The sequence below is a fragment of the Borostomias antarcticus genome (assembly GCF_949987555.1).
Source record: "Borostomias antarcticus genome assembly, chromosome: 11".
Lineage (NCBI taxonomy): Eukaryota > Metazoa > Chordata > Actinopteri > Stomiiformes > Stomiidae > Borostomias > Borostomias antarcticus.
The window spans coordinates 17,361,266-17,373,765 of record NC_140244.1 but is presented as its reverse complement, the minus strand read 5'-3'; the positions used below and the strand labels follow the sequence as shown (position 1 = coordinate 17,373,765).

Genomic DNA, 12,500 nt, shown 5'->3' with positions numbered 1-12,500 from the left:
TTCATTGGGGGAGCTTGGACTCGCTGGGGACGGGTGGAGAGACGCATAGTCTACTGAGCCTCCCCAGACGCGACTTCATCCTCCAGTTGGCTGAAGAGCTGCGCGCTCTGGTGTCCAAACAGCTACCGCGGTGGTTCTAGTGTTAAATCAAAAAGTGACCTTCTTCTAAATATTCTCTCACGAACAACATGCCTGGCATTGCGATGCCGAATTCGCCTCGCAACAATCACTGCTGCCATGATCAGTGGAAAGGCTGGCCATGACACCCCCCTTGCGCTTAAATACCACCACGTCTCTGAAAACGCAAATAATTTCACTTTAACTGCGTGAGGCAATTTGCGCCGATCTTTGTGAATTGGGCGGGTTTTGCAATAATGTTCATTTGCATAGAAAGGGGAACATTCTCCGCCCATATTACCTAATTTAAATATGAGCTAATAACACCGGCGCAGAGAAACGCAATGACGAACGCAACGCAGTTAACACCGTATTTCACCCTTTGCGAGGGCTTTGTGAATAGCAAACATAGGGGCGAATTCACTAAAGTGGAATTGCGGCCGCTAATTGCACCATTACATTGCGCGTCAGTTGCTCCAGCTATGTGCTCCGTTGTAAAAACCTATTCACTAAAGACATTGCGTTAATAATATCCCAGCGCAAACACGCCCATTCGGTGTTTGCGGCTGAGTGCAATTTGCTGCTGATATAGGAAATGACTATAAATACTGCGCATACAGCGCATACAACTCGTATGCATATCATTGGACGATGGCAGACAGAAAAAGAAAGATACGATTATCAGACAGCGAACTTGAAGGCCTCACGGACGAGGTTCAAAAACATGTCTCACAGCTTTCCGCAAAAAATATCACGACTGCAGCAAAAAATCATATTTGGGGTTTAATTTCCCAATCAGTCAGTGCCATTTGTGTGTGTAAACGCGGAAGACTGCAAACGGAGGTGGAATGATTTGAAAAGACGAACAAAGGAAAAATTGTCATTTTATGTTATGCAAGTTGCAGCACGATGATCTGGCATACTTTTGGGGGAGTGTATAACATTGCCCCACCAGTACGATCTAGGCATCTAAACGGCTTTTCAGGATTCCAAATGTGCACTCAATCACACCGCGCGTCCTGATGTGAGCCCGGTTGTACGCCGCCTCTCCAACGTTGGAAGGATTACGCACGGGAGTCAACATCCATGGCTGAAGATGATACCTGCCGTCACCTATGATACAAAAGCAAAATATTTTCAAGACCATTCAAAAAAAAAAAATATTGTGTAGGCTATGTTTTTATTTATTTATACCTATATCGGCCCCCAGCCGTTCAATGAACAGCTATAGGGAATGCGCAGTTTCGCGTATAGACTATTATACGCACAGTTTCGTGCTATTTAGGCTATTATAAATAAGTATTATTCATTGGGGGAGCTTGGACTCGCTGGGGACGGGTGGAGAGACGCATAGTCTACTGAGCCTCCCCAGACGCGACTTCATCCTCCAGTTGGCTAAAGAGCTGCGCGTTCTGGTGTCCAAACAGCTACCGCGGTGGTTCTAGTGTTAAATCAAAAAGTGACCTTCTTCTAAATATTCTCTCACGAACAACATGCCTGGCATTGCGATGCCGAATTCGCCTCGCAACAATCACTGCTGCCATGATCAGTGGAAAGGCTGGCCATGACACCCCCTTTGCGCTTAAATACCACCACGTCTCTTAAAACGCAATTAATTTCACTTTAACTGCGTGAGGCAATTTGCGCCGATCTTTGTGAATTGGGCGGGTTTTGCAATAATGTTCATTTGCATAGAAAGGGGAACATTCTCTGCCCATATTACCTAATTTAAATATCAGCTAATAACACCGGCGCAGAGAAACGCAATGACGAAGGCAACGCAGTTAACACCGTATTTCACCCTTTGCGAGGGCTTTGTGAATAGCAAACATTATTTTTGACTTATTTGCACAGGCTTTGCGTCAGGAAAAGCTGCGCAATCCTTTAGTGAATTCGCCCCATAATTTTTGACTTATTTGCACAGGCTTTGCGTCAGGAAAAGCTGCGCAATCCTTTAGTGAATTCGCCCCTAAGAGTCTTCCTACAGCAGCTATTAGGGGAAGAGACTGTCAGTAACCAGTCTGCTGGAGGAGGAGGTGATGATGTTATATATAGTATAGTGATATATTGTGATGTAATATATCGTGATACACAGTATTGTCATATATGTGTGATATATTTTTAACCTGCCAAGGGACTGAAGATGAAAATTAGCTCTAAACTATAATCTGATATGATGCATTAAATGGTGACATTTCTGTTTGAATTGTACACTGTCACTTTTGAATACAAAAGTTTCTAAATAAAAATAATGGTAATAGTGATAGCTTGTGATATAAATAGGTATATAGTGATATATTGTGATATACTGTACATAGTGGTATATTGTGATATATTATGATATATAGTGATATATAGTGGTATATAGTGATATATTATGATATATAGTGATATATAGTGGCATATAGTGATATATTCTGATATATAGTGATAGGCCTATATAGTGATATATTCTGATATATAGTGGTATATAGTGATATATTCTGATATATAGTGGTATATAGTGATACATAGTGATATATTTTCATATATAGTGATATATAGTGGTATATAGTGATATATTTTCATATATAGTGATATATAGTGGTATACAGTGATATATAGTGATATGTAGTGGTATATAGTGATATATAGTGGTATATAGTGATATATAGTGATATATTTTCATACATAGTGATATGTAGTGATGTATTCTGATTCTGCGGGGGGGAGAGTCAGAGGGGAGAGAGTCAGAGGGTAGCCATGTTGATGAGGCTGATGGTCATGGGGAAAAAGCTGTTCCTGTGTTGAACAGTTTTAGTTTTTAACAACCGCAGCCTCCTGCCGGAGGGGGCAGTGTGAAGAGGCCATAGCCCAGGTGGGAGGAGTCGGCCATGACCTTCCTGGCCTGTTTCAGCTCCCTGAAGTTGTGCAGGGCCTGGAGGGAAGGCAGGGGGAAGCTGATCACCCTCTCCGCCGAACGTAGCGGGGGGGACGGGTCACTCCTGAGAGGGTGGGGGGGGGGGGCGGTCCATCCATTCGACAATAAAAGTTGTTCAGGTCATTGGCAAGGCGTGAGTCGTCTGGGGGGATTTTGGTTTATAGTTTATCTGTCTGAGGCCTGTCCAGGAAGTGGACATATTCCCCTCTGGGAACTGGTGTTGGAGTTTCTCAGAGAAGAGTTGTTTGGCTTCCTGGGCCGCCTTGTGACGTGTATGATGCCTTAACTGGGTGATTAAAGTCTTCAAAGTTCTTTGTTCAGTAGTTGAAGTCAAATCAATAAGGCACTGGTAACACTTGGATCCGATGCAACAGGCTTTATTGCTTGTTCAGCAGTAACAGACAATAAGACCGGTGGGCGAGAGAGATGACACACAGAGTGACTTGTGACAGCGTCTTATATATCTTCCCTGGGCTATCCCCGCCCTTCTAGCTTGACCACAACCCATTTTTTTAAAAACATGATTAATTTGTACATTCATTTTGTCAAAACAACACACCTTATCTTTTTAATGAGAGAAAAACATCAGTTCTCTTCTTACATTCTGCTGATGGTGCACTCTTCCCTGTTTCACTTCTCGTTCTGTGGTTCTTGAAACAATGTTATCTAATTTCAATGTTTCAACTAACAATGTTTCAATGTTTCAATGTTTCAATGTTTCAACTTTCTCGTTCTGTGAGAACACCTGGCGTCTCACATGACTCTCCTCGTGACTCTCCTTGTGACTCTCCCCCCCTCATGAAAACTCTCCTGATACTATTCTGCTGCTCTGGCTTGAACTCTCTTATTCAATAGACATGTATAATATAATCTTAATTAGAACAAAGGGTTGGGTCTAATTAGGGCCTAATCAAATTAATACACGACACTTGCTGAATCTGTACTTGGCCTCTTCAAACCGGTCCTTGTCCCAACTCTTCCGTGCTTCCTCTCCCTCCAGCCTTAGTTCCCTGAGTTTGGATGTGAACCAGGGCTTGTCGTCATTGTATCTTATCCTGGAGCGGTTTGGATGTGATACACAGTAAATTCTGATAAATGTGATGATGTGATGATGGTTTGGTGAATGAGCACACACTCAGGCTCGGACGACAGAAGGTCTGGGGAGGGTGTGTGTGTGATGTGTGATTCCATCGCCACCAGACCCCTCCCCGCTCCGTTACTACGGTGACCGGCCACTCCGACTCTCCGCCCATTTACGTCGCTGGGCTCCAGCCCTGGTCGCCGTGGCAACTAGCTGGCCTGAAGACTCTATTACAATGGGGTTTGTCAAGGAACTGTCCTTAGGCTCTGTGTGTGTGTGCGTGCATGCATGTGTGTGCGTGCGTGTGTGTGTGCGTGCATGCATGCATGTGTGTGCGTTTGTGTAGCAGGTTATGTTTATATAGACAGTGATGATAAGAGTCTGGTCCCTGTCTCTGTCTCTCCCTGGACCAGGCCACTGCTGATCACATCACACACCGATACACCACGGCCCATATAGCCTGCTATGATAGCCAAGACACACACACACACATGCATAAACACACGCCTCGTCACCAGGAACGTAAACATCTGGACAGGTTCTACCCCGCCAGATAAACAATCAGCCTAAGAATGCCGCCGGCGTGGTGTTTACTCCACGCTCCGCCGGGCGGAAACACTCCGACTCCCATGATCACCTGGGTGCAGGTCCCCCATCATGGCCCTGTCTGAACACTGCATGCATCCTTCTTCCCTCCAATCCTTCCTCCCTTCTTTCCTTCCTCCTATCCTTCCTCTCTTCCTTCCTTCCTTCCTTCCTTCCTTCCTTCCTTCCTTCCTTCCTTCCTTCCTTCCTTCCTTCCTTCCTTCCTTCCTTCCTTCCTTCCTTCCTTCCTTCCTTCCTTCCTTCCTCCTATCCTTCCTCCTATCTTTCCAGGAGGAAGGATGCATAATTCGAGAATTAAAACACAGCCCCGGTTTGAGAGTTACAGAGCAACCCCTCCACACACGCACACTCACACACACACACACACACACACACACACGTGGTCTGCGGTTTGTTCCTCAGCACCATACTCGCACATACTGTGCATCGATGATACCTGCGAGGATGGGAAGGTTGTCCACAGGAGTGGGACACAGGCATCCTGTCACAATGCGCAAAGCTTCGTTTATAGGCGGGTCGATGAGGCGGACCAGACCAGGTTGGTTGTTGGTCCAGGTAACAGGGAGACCAGGGGGGTTGTTTGTCCAGGTGACAGGAAGACCAGGGGGGTTGTTGGTCCAGGTGACAGGGAGACCAGGGTGGTTGTTGGTCCAGGTGACAGGGAGACCAGGGTGGTTGTTGGTCCAGGTGACAGGGAGACCAGGGTGGTTGTTGGTCCAGGTGACAGGGAGACCAGGGTGGTTGTTGGTCCAGGTGACAGGGAGACCAGGGTGGTTGTTGGTCCAGGTGACAGGGAGACCAGGGTGGTTGTTGGTCCAGGTGACAGGAAGACCAGGGTGGTTGTGACAGGGATCAGAGACAGTGAGGAGGAGATGATGCTAAGAGGAGTGGTCAGTCCCTCAGTCCATCACCAGTACCTTTTTGGGAGCATGATTATGCAAATTACCCTTCTCCCTTGGTGGAAATAACAAACCTGGCAACCCATTCAGAATTACATTTGACGGTTTTGTTCACTCCATAATTCATCAATTAAATGTGCAGAGTAATGATAACAAGTGAATTACGGATGTGTTGCCAGGATAGACAGTCTTTTATCTGCTGTGTGAACTCACATGGCTGAAGCCTTCCATAAAAATAGCATGTATGTCACAGTTAGAATGGTTTCATTTTGGAAGCTTTATTTAGATTCCCTGGAGGCAGCTTGAGACCTGGTCATGGTTTGGCCCGACTGCTGGTCCGACGGTTTGGAGCAAGTTTGAACATCTCTCAGTTAGTTTATATGAGCGTGTGTTGGTGTGTGTGCGTGCGTGCGTGTGTGTGGAGGGGGGGGGGTGTGGGTGTGTGGGTGTGTGGGTGTGGGTGTGTGTGTGTGCGTGTGTGTGTGGCAGGAGCAGGGGCAGGGGCAGTGAGATGGTATCCACATCCCAACTCCCAGCTAGGGTGGGTGGTGGGGGGGCGTGGCTGGGAACCAGCAGGCCTGGAGCAGGAGAGTCTGGGGGCGCTGGAGGGGGGCTGCCGGGTGTTGGGGGGGGGGGTCGAGGCTGAGGCCGGGGGGGGGGGGGGATCTTGGCAGGAGGAGGGGGGATAGGGGATGAGGCTGGGAGCCTGCGGGCCCAACAAGGATATCTCTCCACCAGCAGAAACATCCCTTTGTTTAGGAGAACGGACACAAGCAGAGCCCTCAGGAGAGACCGACACGGCGATAGAGAGAGAAAAGAGAGCGAAGGATGACTGGCGAAAGTGAACAACAAACACAGAAGACAAGAACATGGGATTTTAAAAAGGAAATGGTGGAGGACAGGTAGAGGGAGAAGAGGGGGAAGAGGAGGGAGAGGAAGTGAGTAGAGGAGTCTCAGTCTGCCGGGGTGGGCCTCAATACTCTCTAGCCGTTTCCTTCACTCGTCTCCTTTCCTCGGGTACATACACTCTGATTCTCTGTCCTCAGACCAGCGTTGGAGAGGAGACAACTGCGCCAGGACTGAAAGAGGAGTAAAGATTTTAGAAGGAGGGAAATCTGATGCTCTGGTTGGACAACAAGAGAAGGAGGAGGAGCTATAGCTGATGCAGAGCGTTCATTAGCTGAATCCCAAATCTCGCACTTAGGCGAAAGTGCAGAGCACTCGCGGTCTTGTGGCCTTACATGCGTGTTCCCGCTAAATCCACAAGGGCTCAGGGTAGTCCCAAAACGGAATTGCTAGGTCCACAAGTGCGCCACTGCCGCCATTTTGCGCACCCGCACTTACAGAACGGCCCAGTCCCAATGTCCACCCTTGCAGACTCGCAGACTTAAGGGCGCGCTCCCGCGAAGTCCGCGAGGGCTTAGGGGTGTCCCAATGTCAACTCGGCAAGTGCGCGAGGGCTCTCCGGCAGCCATTTTGAGCCCTTTATGCCCCCTTCCCGTAAGTCTGCATTTCTGCAGACTTAGCCCAAGGGAATTACCCACAGTTCATAGCGTCGTGACGTGAAACACGGGGTTACCTGAAGAACAGCCAATAAACAAGCACGGACAGATCAACCAACCCTAATGTTCACGTTACAGAACAAAATATGTTTTCATGTTTTCAGCTGGACTTGCTTATCTGCACAAGTAGCCTTATAATTAATTTGGTTTCATTATTTTTAAGTATGGGTTATTAACCCCATGGGTTTGTATAATGTGATTTGTTTAAAAATATGTAGGCTATGGTTATAATTTACATCGATTTCTGTTGCTCTAAATCATATGATTGCCCAGTTAAAAGCAGTATGACATTAATTACCCATTTCGGTGCAGTGTTCTTTGAATTGAGATTTCCAACATGAATATGGAAAGAGTTGTGAGGTGCAGGAATGTGTATACATAATATATTATCATTCTTAAGTTAATACTTTTGGATTCATCACAAACAAGAATCACAGGCAGTAATGTAGGATCGATGCGATCCTACTAACAAATACTGGGTTGGGTTGATATTTGATCGCAGATGCGATCGCATATGACCACAAAATGAAATGATTTCAAGTTGAACAAATGTTTTGAGGGTAACACAGAGAGTTCTGATAATGTAAAGGGGATTTGACTCAGCCAAAATTAATTTACACGAAGGCCTACAAGAAAAACATGTACAATTTACAAATTGATTTAAAAAAAGCCCCACGCCCACAATAGTAAGAAATATGTTTTCACGTCAACGTAATGTGATGTCACAAGTGCTGTCCCATTCCTTGTTATACCAATTCGAGCCCTTGCACCCTCTCACACTCGATCACTTCACCAGGTGACGTCAATAAGTCTGTGAGGGCTCAGGGCTTGAGGGTTTAGGGGGGACATTGGGATTGGGCCAAAGTCCGCAATTTCGCGGACTTAGGAGCAGAAAATACCCACAGTCCACCGCGTCTCATGTGACACAATGCTTGAGTGCATCCGAGTCATGATCCGAGTGCATCACACATAAATGATGACATTTGCAGATAACACAACATTTATCTTGAAATCCCCATGCTGCAAACATATCCCACCCAACATACATTTTTAATTATTATTAAATTAAAACAGATGTCATTCGGTCAATTTGCAGAGCCGAGCGGAGAGCTGAGGAGCGCGTCGGAGGGACGCGGCAGCCAATGAAAACGAAGTGGGAGGGGCATTGAGCTAAACTGGCTTGGGAATCGGCGCGCCGCTGGAAGTGCTGTCCCATTTAAATCCCGGCCCTGCACCCTGGCCCTTCCAGCTGACGTCATTTAAGTGCTCAGGCCGTTTAAGTTTAAGTGCGAGGGGCTGCAAGGGTGGTTTGCGCACTCAGATTGGGATTCAGCTATTCTCAGCATGGGGGAAAACTACCCATACTCCTTTGCTGTTGCCCGAGGGAATCTGCCGTGCTGCGGCAGTGTGTGTGTGTGTGTGTGTGTGTGTGTGTGTGTGTGTGTGTGTGTGTGTGTGTGCGTGCGTGCGTGCGTGCGTGTGTGTGATGAGATTAGATTCCCAGCATGCTGATTCCATCGAGGCCACCTGAAGCTGGAATGAGAGGAATGTGAGGACTCAGATACGCTTCAGAGCGCCCCGCACCACAACAAGCCCACCGGTCTGTATGTGTGTGTGTGTGTGTGTGTGTGCAGGGGCGTCATGCAACCCAAAAAAACGAGGGGGCACGAGATAGCGAAGGACACGCGCGCAGCGTGCCTGCGAGGCGTTAGCAGAATTTGAGTGTTTTTTTGTGCATTTTTGCAGTTTAAAATCAGGACACAGCACACTACCAGTTGCCACTCAAGCGGTGTGAAATTAAACTTACGGGTAGCGTTCTTTCAAGGACTTTCAAAATAAAAGTAAGGGAATACAAATCTACTTTTTTTTACTCACTTGGCATTGGTCCAAATGATATACTGTATACTGAAGTATGAAGTATATTGAATCTGATATACTGAATAGCCTAACATTTGGAGGACCTGTTCATCAGTTAAGGACAACCTTAATCTAAATGTATGCAAGCAGACCATGAAAACGTGTTTATCTGAGACGAGGCGAGGGGGGGGGGGGGGGGCTTCCAGGTCCAGTGTTAATTTGGAAGAAACCAAATCCACCGGGAAAGAGGGTGTTTGGCTTTTTGAAAGAGGTTATGGTGGCTTTTCGAGGTGGTCTATGACATAATTAATAATACATTCAGCTCAGTAGAGAAAATAATCATAGCTCCGCATTGTAAAATGTAATGGTAAACAAACAATAACAGAATTTTTTTTTTTTTTTTTAAACCCCCAAATCTGAGAGGGCATGTGCCCCCTCAAGTTCTATAGGCATGACGCTTCTGTGTGTGTGTGTGTGTGTGTGTGTGTGTGTGTGTGTGTGTGCGTGCATGCGTTTGTGTATGCGTGGGTGTGTATGTGTGTGTGAATGTGTGCGTGTGTGTGTGCGCGTGGGTGTGCATGTGTGTGTGTGTGTGCGCGTGTGTGCGCATGGGTGTGTATGTGTGTGTGTGTGTGTGTGTGTGTGTGTGCGCGTGGGTGTGTACGTGTGTGTGTGTGTGTGTGGGTGCGTGTGTGTGTGGGCGTGCGTATGTGTGTGTGTGTGTGTGTGTGTGTGTGTGTGTGTGTGGGTGCGTGTGTGCGTGTGTGTGTGTGTGTGTGGGCGGAGTGCTTGGGGCTACATCTGAAGGGAGATATATAGATATATAGTAGATGTGTATAAACTTGGTTGTATAACGTATCTGGAGAGCTGGATGTTGGTCTAGTAACAGGAGTTAAGGGGAGAGGGAGGAAGGTAGGGGAGATGGAGGAGCAGGGGGGGAGTTAGGGGGAGATGGAGGAGCAGGATGGGGAATTAGGGGAAGATAGAGGAGCAGGATGGGGAATTAGGGGGAGATAGAGGAGCAGGGGGGGAATTAGGGGGAGATAGAGGAGCTGGGGGGGAGTTAGGGGGAGATAGAGGAGCAGGGGGGGAGTTAGGGGGAGATAGAGGAGCAGGGGGAAGTTAGGGGGAGATAGAGGAGCAGGGGGGAGTTAGGGGGAGATAGAGGAGCAGGATGGGGAATTAGGGGGAGATAGAGGAGCTGGGGGGGAGTTAGGGGGAGATAGAGGAGCAGGGGGGGAGTTAGGGGGAGATAGAGGAGCAGGGGGAAGTTAGGGGGAGATAGAGGAGCAGGGGGGAGTTAGGGGGAGATAGAGGAGCAGGGGGGGAGTTAGGGGGAGATAGAGGAGCAGGGGGGGAATTAGGGGGAGATAGAGGAGCTGGGGGGGAGTTAGGGGGAGATAGAGGAGCAGGGGGGGAGTTAGGGGGAGATAGAGGAGCAGGGGGGAGTTAGGGGGAGATAGAGGAGCAGGGGGGAGTTAGGGGGAGATAGAGGAGCAGGGGGGGAGTTAGGGGGAGATAGAGGAGCAGGGGGGGAGTTAGGGGGAGATGGAGGAGCAGGGGGGGGGTAGGGGGAGATGGAGGAGCAGGGGGGGGAGTTATGGGGAGATATAGGAGCAGGGGGGGAATTAGGGGGAGAAAGAGGAGCAGGGGGGGAGTTAGGGGGAGATAGAGGAGCAGGGGGGGAGTTAGGGGGAGATGGAGGAGCAGGGGGGGAGGTAGGGGGAGATGGAGGAGCAGGGGGGGAGTTATGGGGAGATATAGGAGCAGGGGGGGAGTTAGGGGGAGATAGAGGAGCAGGGGGGGAGTTAGGGGGAGATAGAGGAGCAGGGGGGAGTTGGGGGGAGATAGAGGAGCAGGATGGGGAGTTAGGGGGAGATAGAGGGGCAGGATGGGGGAGAGTGGGGAAGTTAGGGGGAGATGGAGGAGCAGGGGGAGAGGTAGGGGGAGATAGAGGAGTAGGGGGGGGAGTTAGGGGGAGATATGTGTGTGTATGTGTGTGTGTGTGGGTGCGTGTGTGTGTGTGTGTGTGTGTGGGTGTGTGTGTGTGTGTGTGGGTGTGCGTATGTGTGTGTGTGTGTGTGTGTGTGTGTGTGTGTGTGTGTGTGTGTGTGTGTGGGTGTGTGTGTGGGTGTGTGTGTGTGTGTGTGTGGGCGGAGTGCTTGGGGCTACATCTGAAGGGAGATATATAGTAGATGTGTATAAACTTGGTTGTATAACGTATCTGGAGAGCTGGATGTTGGTCTAGTAACGGGGGTTAAGGGGAGAGGAGGGAGGGTAGGGGAGTTAGGGGGAGATGGAGGAGCAGGGGGGGAGTTAGGGGGAGATAGAGGGGCAGGATGGGGGAGTTAGGGGGAGATAGAGGAGCAGGGGGGGAGTTAGGGGGAGATGGAGGGGCAGGATGGGGGAGTTAGGGGGAGATAGAGGAGCAGGGGGGGAGTTAGGGGGAGATGGAGGAGGAGCAGGGGGGGGATGTAGGGGGAGTTAGAGGAGCAGGATGGGGGAGTTAGGGGGAGATGGAGGAGCAGGGGCGGAGTTAGGGGGAGATAGAGGAGCAGGAGGGGAGTTAGGGGGAGATAGAGGAGCAGGATGGGGAGTTAGGGGGAGATGGAGGAGCAGGATGGGGAGTTAGGGGGAGATAGAGGAGCAGGGGGGGAGGTAGGGGGAGATAGAGGAGCAGGAGGGGAGTTAGGGGGAGATAGAGGAGCAGGGGGGGAGTAAGGGGGGAGATAGAGGAGCAGGGGAGGGGTTAGGGGGAGATAGAGGAGCAGGGGGGGTTAGGGGAAGATAGAGGAGCAGGGGGCAAGTTAGGGGGAATTAGAGGAGCAGGGGGGGGGGGGTTAGGGGGGAGATAGAGGAGCAGGGGGGGGAGTTAGGGAGAGATAGAGGAGCAGGATGGGGGAGGGTGGGGGAGTAAGGGGGAGATGGAGGAGCAGGATGGGGGAGGGTGCGGGAGTTAGGGGGAGTTAGGGGAGATAGAGGAGCAGGATGGGGGAGTTAGGGGGAGTTAGGGGGGCCAGTAGGGGGGAGGCCCCAGGACAGTCACAGCCTGTCCAGCAGTAGCAGCAGCAGGGGGTGGAGGTGAGCTGGAGGAGGAGAGGTCAGGGGTCAGGGGTGACTGGCTGCTCTGCCCAGGTCTGACTCACACACACACACAGATATTACTGCCTGGCTTTCATTAGGCTGGGTCACTCAGCCATGCCACCACACAAAACACCATTAGTCACACACACACGCACACTCTCACACACACACACACACACACACACACACACACACGCACACACATACACACACACGCACACACACACACGCATACACGCACACGCATGTACGCACACACACACACACACGCATGTATGCACACGCACACACACACACGCACACGCATGTACGCACACACACACACGCACACGCATGTACGCACACACACACACACACACACACATGCACATGCA

The 12,500-nt window shown here is 49.6% G+C and overlaps 1 protein-coding gene across 1 annotated transcript in view; it reads left to right on the top strand.

The window, feature by feature from the left end:
* The window catches only part of sema3h (sema domain, immunoglobulin domain (Ig), short basic domain, secreted, (semaphorin) 3H), a gene marked incomplete at its 3' end in the record, with an annotated part of 54,533 nt that overhangs the window by 30,339 nt on the left and 11,694 nt on the right, over nucleotides 1-12,500 (top strand). The window lies entirely within an intron of this gene.